This window comes from Hemicordylus capensis, chromosome 2, assembly GCF_027244095.1.
Source record: "Hemicordylus capensis ecotype Gifberg chromosome 2, rHemCap1.1.pri, whole genome shotgun sequence".
NCBI lineage: Eukaryota > Metazoa > Chordata > Lepidosauria > Squamata > Cordylidae > Hemicordylus > Hemicordylus capensis.
Genome location: NC_069658.1, coordinates 231,378,110 through 231,385,765, shown reverse-complemented (window position 1 = coordinate 231,385,765; position 7,656 = coordinate 231,378,110). Strand labels below are relative to the sequence as shown.

The 7,656-nt window shown below is 47.6% G+C and overlaps 1 long non-coding RNA gene across 1 annotated transcript; it reads right to left on the bottom strand.

Annotated features, from left to right (window-relative positions):
- Positions 1-6,373: 6,373 nt before the first annotated feature.
- On the bottom strand, positions 6,374-7,177 carry LOC128342334 (uncharacterized). Its single transcript, XR_008314908.1, has 2 exons — positions 6,902-7,177; positions 6,374-6,790 (listed from the first exon to the last, which is right to left on the bottom strand). It is a non-coding gene; the product is annotated as an uncharacterized LOC128342334 (long non-coding RNA).
- Between the last annotated feature and the right edge of the window lie 479 nt (positions 7,178-7,656).

Here is a 7,656-nt window from a genome sequence, read left to right as displayed (position 1 = left end):
TTTGGGCGGTATATAAATATTCTAAAATGAATAAATAAATAAATTAATAAACCAGCTGTTAAACACCACACAGAGCATTTTGACCTTCTTTCTGAGCACAATACTTTTAATGTTGAATAAAGACAGGTGTTTTCTACTGTATTTATTTATTTTATTTTTATTTATTTAAAACACTTATACACCAACCAAAACGCAAGTCCTCCGGGTGGTTCACAACAAAAACAGATAAAAAGATTAAAACATCACAACAATTAAAATTTAAAATGTTAAGACCATTTGCAAATCTTAGTGTAATAACAACACAGACCTCTTGTCTGTTTAACCAGGAGTTTTGCCTCTGGGCACCTTTCTCTCTCTCTCTCTCAAGATTCCCACTCAGGCTTTTTACTCCAAATCCCAGCATACTGTTCCAGTGCTCTACTGGCTTATTACAGTCTCTGAACATCAATCAACCAAGAATTCACACAGAACTTGAACAATTTCCCTTGTTCAGTCATCCACACAAAAACTCTGGCTCTGTTCCTCTGCCTTACTCCATCCTCTCCTTCTAACCAACTAACTGTCACCAACTGTCTCCAATGAAATCCTCCTCTAAACATTCCATGCATGGCAACTCTCTCCCTCCCTCCCATGCACATTTCTTCCACAGGCTCATTTTAGGACTTTGAGGGGAGCAGCCCCATGTCTTCATATAGGGGTTACCCACTTACTAGAAATCAACAGGTGTGAGGCTTTTCATGCTGTGGTGCTTACTATTGTCGCCTGTTAATGGTTGATGCACATCCAACCACTGGGAAAGCTACAGGACAGGACTCTCAAGCACTGGCCATGCCACCTCCATACCCAAATTAGACCAGATCATACACTGGCTGACATTTTGACTAACAATGCACTCGCACAGCTAACACAGTTGTACCAGTGCAAGAAGTCTACATAATTGCTTTATGGGGGAATTTTGAAATTCTGCTAATGAACTCTTGTGCTCTTGTACAGAAGTTCCCTTCAAAACATGAGGCATGCCACAGGTGGTGCAACTATTGCAAAAGCACAAAATCCCTGAACTAGCACAACACTGGAGAGGAGAGCTGGTCTTGTGGCAGCAAGCATGACTTGTCCCCATAGCTAAGCAGGGTCTGCCCTGGTTGCATATGAATGGGAGACTTGATGTGTGAGCACTGTAAGATGTTCCCCTCAGGGGATGGAGCTGCTCTCGGAAGAGCAGAAGGTTTCAAGTTCCCTCCCTGGCTTCTCCAAGGTAGGGCTGAGAGAGATTCCTGCCTGCAACCTTGGAGAAGCCGCTGCTGATCTGTGAAGACAATACTGAGCTAGATGGACCAATGGTCTGACTCAGTATATGGCAGTTTCCTATCTTCCTATGTTCCTACTAGCCTGGAACGTGTGCCAAATTTGGGAGGTTGGCCCAAACCAGCTAATTGTGTTGCCCCAGGCTCATTCTTAACTCTACCAATAACACTGCCACCACTTCCTTTGGGGAGAAATTCTTTCTTGCTTAGCCCAAAATCAGGGGTGACTTCAAAATTATATCAAAAAATGTCTCAAAACCTCTTCAGGTAGCATTGAGCAGGCCTGGGAAGGCAGAACTGAGCAATCCAAGCTTGGAGTAAATCTAAAATAATTTTAAAAATTAGTTTGTAAATATAAAAGAGGCAGTTTCAAGCACTAAAAGATGAAAAGTAGATGGGGGAGGCTGAGGTAAGCCAACTTTCCATCTGGCAGCTGCGGCTTCTGCTTGCTCAGGAGGAAACCTTTGGCACACAGACTTTGTTGCTGTCTTCCCACGCTTCTTGTTCCTGTGTCTTGACATCTCAGCAATTGCAGCTTGCTGCCCTTGGCTCTTGACACCTGCTGTTGAGCTTTTGCCAGAAGGTTGGCTGGCTGGCTGCTCTGCCTGCCACTCTCTTCTTGGACTGCTGCAGCCAAAGTGCTTTCCTTTGGTGGCAGGACTGGGGCTGGTTAAAAATTACAAAGGATTTTGTAGTATGTCTTAAGACTGCCTCTCTCATGAGTGTGGGTGCCTCTCTCATTAGTTTTTCAGAGCCACCCTGTGTGAAGTTGACCAGGCCGAGAGAGCCAGCGTGGTGTAGTGGTTAGAGTGCTGGACTAGGACCAGGGAGACCCGAGTTCAAATCCCCATTCAGCCATGAGACTTGCTGGGTGACTCTGGGCCAGTCACTCTCTCTCAGCCTAACCTACTTCACAGGGTTGTTGTGAGGAGAAACCTAAGTATGTAGTACACCACTCTGGGCTCCTTGGAGAAAGAGTGGGATATAAAATGTAAAATAAATAAAAAAATAAAAAATAAGTGACTGGCGCTTGCTGTGCTTCTGAAGACGTGACTACACCACTGCTGCCAAGTTTCAAAATCAATCCATTCAAATAACAAGAATAACAAGAACTACAGTACACATATTTACAGTGTATATACTGCTTTTCAACCTGACTGCCCCTAGAGAGAGCCTCAGAAGGATGGACTGAGGCAAGGTTTCTGAGACAATGTTTCTTTATTGAAATGCCAACAGGGTGTTGGCAGGGATGTAACTATGATTGGCTCAATCATATTGATGACATTGAGCGGATGGGTTCAAAACCCCAGCTCCCCTCTTCCTATTTTCGTCATTATCTCCCTCACTCTGAGGGGCTACTGGGGAGAGGGATGAACACAGACCCCCCCCCCATCTACACCCTTCTGGGGGCTGGGCTGAGGGTGGTCGTTCTCACCAAGCCGAAGATCAGCGCAGGGCCCACCCCTCTGTCGGGGTTGGCTCAAAAAGAAATACTTGGCCAATCGGAAAAACGCATTTGGTAGATGCTGGACGGACTAGTCGAGAGACTTGCTGCTGCTGACACATCAGCTCCCCCTGTGGCTGGACTTTAGCAGCAGCACCTCACGCCATCCCTGTTGCTAATTAACCTCTCCGAGCTCTTTCGTGTGATCCCAGTTCCGGCTGCCAGCCAAGCCCGCCGGCCGGAGTGCTTTCACTTTCGAGCGCTCCGTCTTGTTGAGATCTGCCCAGCAACCGATGCTGTCACCGGAGTGCCTTTTTCTTATTGGCCAGCCCCTGCTCTGCTCTGGATGTTCTGTGTGGACGCCCATCTCTCTGTTGTAAACGAAGAAACCGCAGCCGACAAGCAACTTCTGGAGCGGGGCGGGGTTTCTACTTCGGGGCTGGTTCTCTCAGATGAGGCATGTTAGTGGTACTTCTTCCCTCTGGGGGCAGCTGCAGTCCCAGCGCTGGAAGGCTGGGGCTCCTCCGGTAAGTAACTGGGGGGATCTAAATTCTCCTCCATATTTTTTGCAGAAGTGGGGCAGAAGAATTCACACCCAGCCTCAGGGGCGTAGCAAGGTTGGAGTGGGCCCAGAGACGAGATTTTAAAATGCCCCCCCCCACCTCAAAGCCCAGGGCCTCCACATACCCCAGGCCCCCAAGGATTTAAGTCTGATATTTCAAAATAAGTATGCTGCCTAGAAATACATTTGACTGAATACACACACACACACTTCACAATATATAGTTATATACATTGAGTACTATATATATGTGCTATTTTTAATGCCTAGAACACACTAGAAACACTAATTATTAAAATGGGACCCTCGCTGCAGATTAGCAAAGGAGACTTTCAACCATGCAGGGTGAGCCTATGTTTGTTTTCTCAGAATTCTGAACAAATTCAGTCAAGTTTGATTCCAGGAGGTTTTTCACAAGAGGCTTTTAAAGCCCTTTAACACACATCTCCTCTGGAATGGAGGTGCTGCATCCACATGTTGGCCAGATTGACCCTGAAGTCCCTGCGAGTTATTGGGGAGCAGTTCACACACAAGAAAAATAAAATAAAATAAAAGCACAAGACATGCTTCACAGTTCTCACTCAGACCTTCTGGGTTGCAAAACAACTAGAGCATAAGTGCATTTATAAATGAATGAATAAATAAATAAATATAATATTGTTTGTTCCAGAGGTTTTTATAATTTTCTGCCCTGAAACAAGCCACTTATAGGACTTTTTAGATAGGTTTTTTTTAAAGCCAGAAAATTTGCCAAGCTGTTTTAAATTAAATACTCAGAGACTTCTCAGTCTCTCCCCCCTCCATATCGAAGCCCTATGGCAATCAGATCCCTATATGGGGGGGGTGACCACAAAAAGGAGTTCACATTCTACCTGGCAAATGCTGGGCTTGGCAGAGGGTCTGCTGCAGAGAGCTGTGGGGGCCACTCTGCCTGCCTGCTTGCCTGCCTGCCTCCTTCCTTGCTTACTTGCTTGGGGCCTGCCTGCCAGCCTACTCCAGTTCAGGCTTCACTGAGGCCTACAAGGCCTCCCTGGAAGCCCCGCCCAACCGCCGATCAGCTGAGAGGAGGGGAGAAAAGGAGCTCTTTGCAGCTTAGATTGCAGCCAGGAGGACAAGCAGGAGAGAGGCAAACAGGGCAAGTGGCTGAGGGGCCCTGGGGCCAGGCAGGGGGCAATGGGGAGTGATTGCCCAAGGCAGTGGGGCCCCCAGGCAACCACCTCCCCTGGCCTAATAGTAGTTACGCCCCTGTACAAACCGGTAGCTACCACTGTTTGTACTCTGGATTTCATGGGACCATGAGATCTGCATTGTTTTGCCTGTAGCTAACGCAAAAGGACTTGGGAGAAGGACCTCCTAGGTCAAGTTCAAAGCACAGAACTGCAGGAGACCCGATGGTCGATCAATGGCTACTAGTCTGGTGGCTCCCAGGTTCAGTTGATGGCCTGATCCAAAGTGCAAAACGTAAAGAGGGGCTTCTGGAATACCTTTGTTTCAAGATTCCCTGAGAAGATCTTGCAAGAAATCATAAAGCAGGAGAGGCTCTTGTTGCTGAGCAGAACTAAAAACTATATGCTGCTTACCTGTGCATGGGTTAGCTTGAGCTTGCTTTTGTTCTGCTTTCCTGATTGAATTGTTACCGCTGTACGTGGATTACTTCCAGTGGGAAGATTTCGCAAGGAACTCTTAAAGCAGGAGAAGCTCTTGTTGCTGACTGGAACTAAAAGCTATATGCTGCTTATTTTTGTATGTGTGTTAATATGAACATACTTGATCTTGATCTGCTCTCCTGATTAAATTGTTACCGCTGAATCTGGATCACTGGCGGTGCAAAGTGTTGTGTTGAACCCATCATCCCCCAAGATACTACGTTTGCATTTGTGTCTCTTACTTGGACCTCACAGGCAGACCGGATTGCCCCTTCCGCAAAATGAAGAAGGCACATGACTGCTAACTTGGCAAAGAGGCACCTTTAACGTGGTGATTAAGCACTTATTAAGCAGGGGGAGAGTAACTGGCCTTATCCACCCCTAGCACAGGACCTCCAGTGACTGTTGCTGGTGTCTATCTTGTGTTTCTTTTTAGATGTGAGCCCTTTGGGGACAGGGATCCATCTTATTTATTTGTTATTCCTCTTGTGTAAACCGCCCTGAGCCATTTTTGGAAGGGCGCTATAGAAGTTGAATAAATAATAATAATAATACAAGAATATCTGAAAATAGAAACAGCTCAAAAATGCAAACCAAGCAGAGGATGAGATTGTATCGTGGATACTAGAGGTGAAGTGTTTCTATACCTCCTGGATACAAAGGCAAGCAACAAACCAACGTAGCGTAACTGAGCATAGCCTGGGATGTCCCCCTCCCCTTTCCAGCAGGTTCTCTCTCCTTTGAGCATCTGCAAGCCACGTGCCCCCCCCTTGATTTGTTGGCGCAAACCATGTTCTTATATGTGACCCTTTTGGCTTCACCAAAGTGGGGGATTCTTCTCTGGGGCCTCAAGATAACAAAAGAGGCTCTTACTTGCATTTGTTTCTGTGGGTAATGCCCCCTTGTCGGATCTTCTGGAGGCCAAACAAACAAACAAACAAAGTGGCAGCCCTAAATGTTCTCCACATCTGTGACTGGAGCAGGATTTCCAGCTGTGGCAAGTTTCAACGGTAGGGCCAATGTTCTCTGAACTCAACCCCATCTCCAGTAAGAGAAAGTGTCTTTCGTTAGTGTTGTTCGGAAGGAGAGTGAATGACGGAGCGATTCTGTGACAGATTGGTGAACTCAAGTGCTGAGGTTTTTCACCAATTACGCTCTTATCCCAAGGTGGTGTCCTCCATCTTCCTCTTATTTGCACAACCACCCTGTGAGGTAGGTTAAGTTGAGAAGCAGGAGCTAGCGGAGTGAGGGTTTTAAACTCAAATCTCCCTGGCCCCAATCAAACATTCTACCTCTGGATCCTAATATCAACCTGATCGATCCCCAGATCCATTGCCTGACATGAGTAATTTCCCCCATTGACTCCAACAAGCCCCAACAAGAAAGAGACAACCCAAGAAAGACAAGGCAACAAGTCTTCAAATCTATTTATATTTTATTTGGGGAGGGGTGGGAGGGGGAAAGACCCACTGCTTGACTCGTCTTCAGCGGCAAGCCAAGGCACTTGCAGAGCTCAAGAGGAAGGCCGTGCAGAGAAGGCAAAAAACCTGGGGATCCAGAGACCTCCCAGGGGAAAATTCCTTCTCGGCTCCAAAAAGCGGCAACCAGCCAGGCCTGCAGGGCCAGGTTAAACAGTGGGCCTTGGTCAATCTGTGTTGGGGCAGGACCACCAAGGGATGAGCCCACCCAGACACAGCTTGAGCTACTCTGGCTCAACCAGAAGGACCACACCTTTGGGAGCTGGGTCTTCGAGCTGCTTGGGGAGCTTATTCTTACAGGGAGGGGGAGACCCCGCTTCAGCCCTTAGCCCGAGAGGGGCACGTCAGACGGTGGCCTGAAAAAGAGAGAGAGAGACAGAGATGCCCTGTGTTAGATGGGTAGGAGGCAAGTGGGGAAAGGATAGGATGCCAAGGGGATGGGGTGGGTGGGTGAGGGTCCAACTTACCAGTAGGAGCTCCCGAAGGAGCCTGCAGGGGTCTAAGGGAGACAGCTCGGCGTCCTCTACCAGAAACCTGGATCCCCTACAGGGAGTGAGATTGCGGAAAAAGCCCAGGACTTCGGCCGCCCTCCCACATCCCACGGGGGCAAAGGGGAAACATTAACCGTTTCCCCTCTCCCCCCCCAGGGAGACTTAGCTGCTCAGCAAAGGTGGGCTGCTTTTATTGGGGCTCAGAGGACAGTGGAGTCTTATGATGCGGGCAGAAGTGGGAGGGGGCTGTGGTTGCTCGTGACAGCAGAAAGAGGCAGGCCATATTGAGAGGGGCTTTGAAAGGAACCATATATGGTCAAAAGGGGGGAGGCCAACAAGGACGGGATTGTGATGCCCACTGGCAGAGGGGTCAGGCAATTGCTTTGTGATCAGTTTGATATCATCTGATATGAACTAGTTGAGTGTCAGCAGTTTAAGTGTTTCTCAAGCATCTCCCCAAAAGACAACCAGAAGTGTTCGGTGGGGTGTGTGTGTGTGTTTTGGCAGTATGGTTTTTCAATTGGCAAGCAGCCCTCAGTGGAACTTGACCAAAATAAAAACACAAAAACGGTTGCGGGTGTATGTGTGTGTGTGTGATATATGCTATGAAATGAAATATTCAGGGGGAAAACAGCTCAAAAAGTGGATAGTAAGCAATGTCACCCAAACAAAGCCAGAGCATCTTCTGAAGAGCAGATAGATTTCCTCCTGTTTTGGTCCCCCCGTGCCCA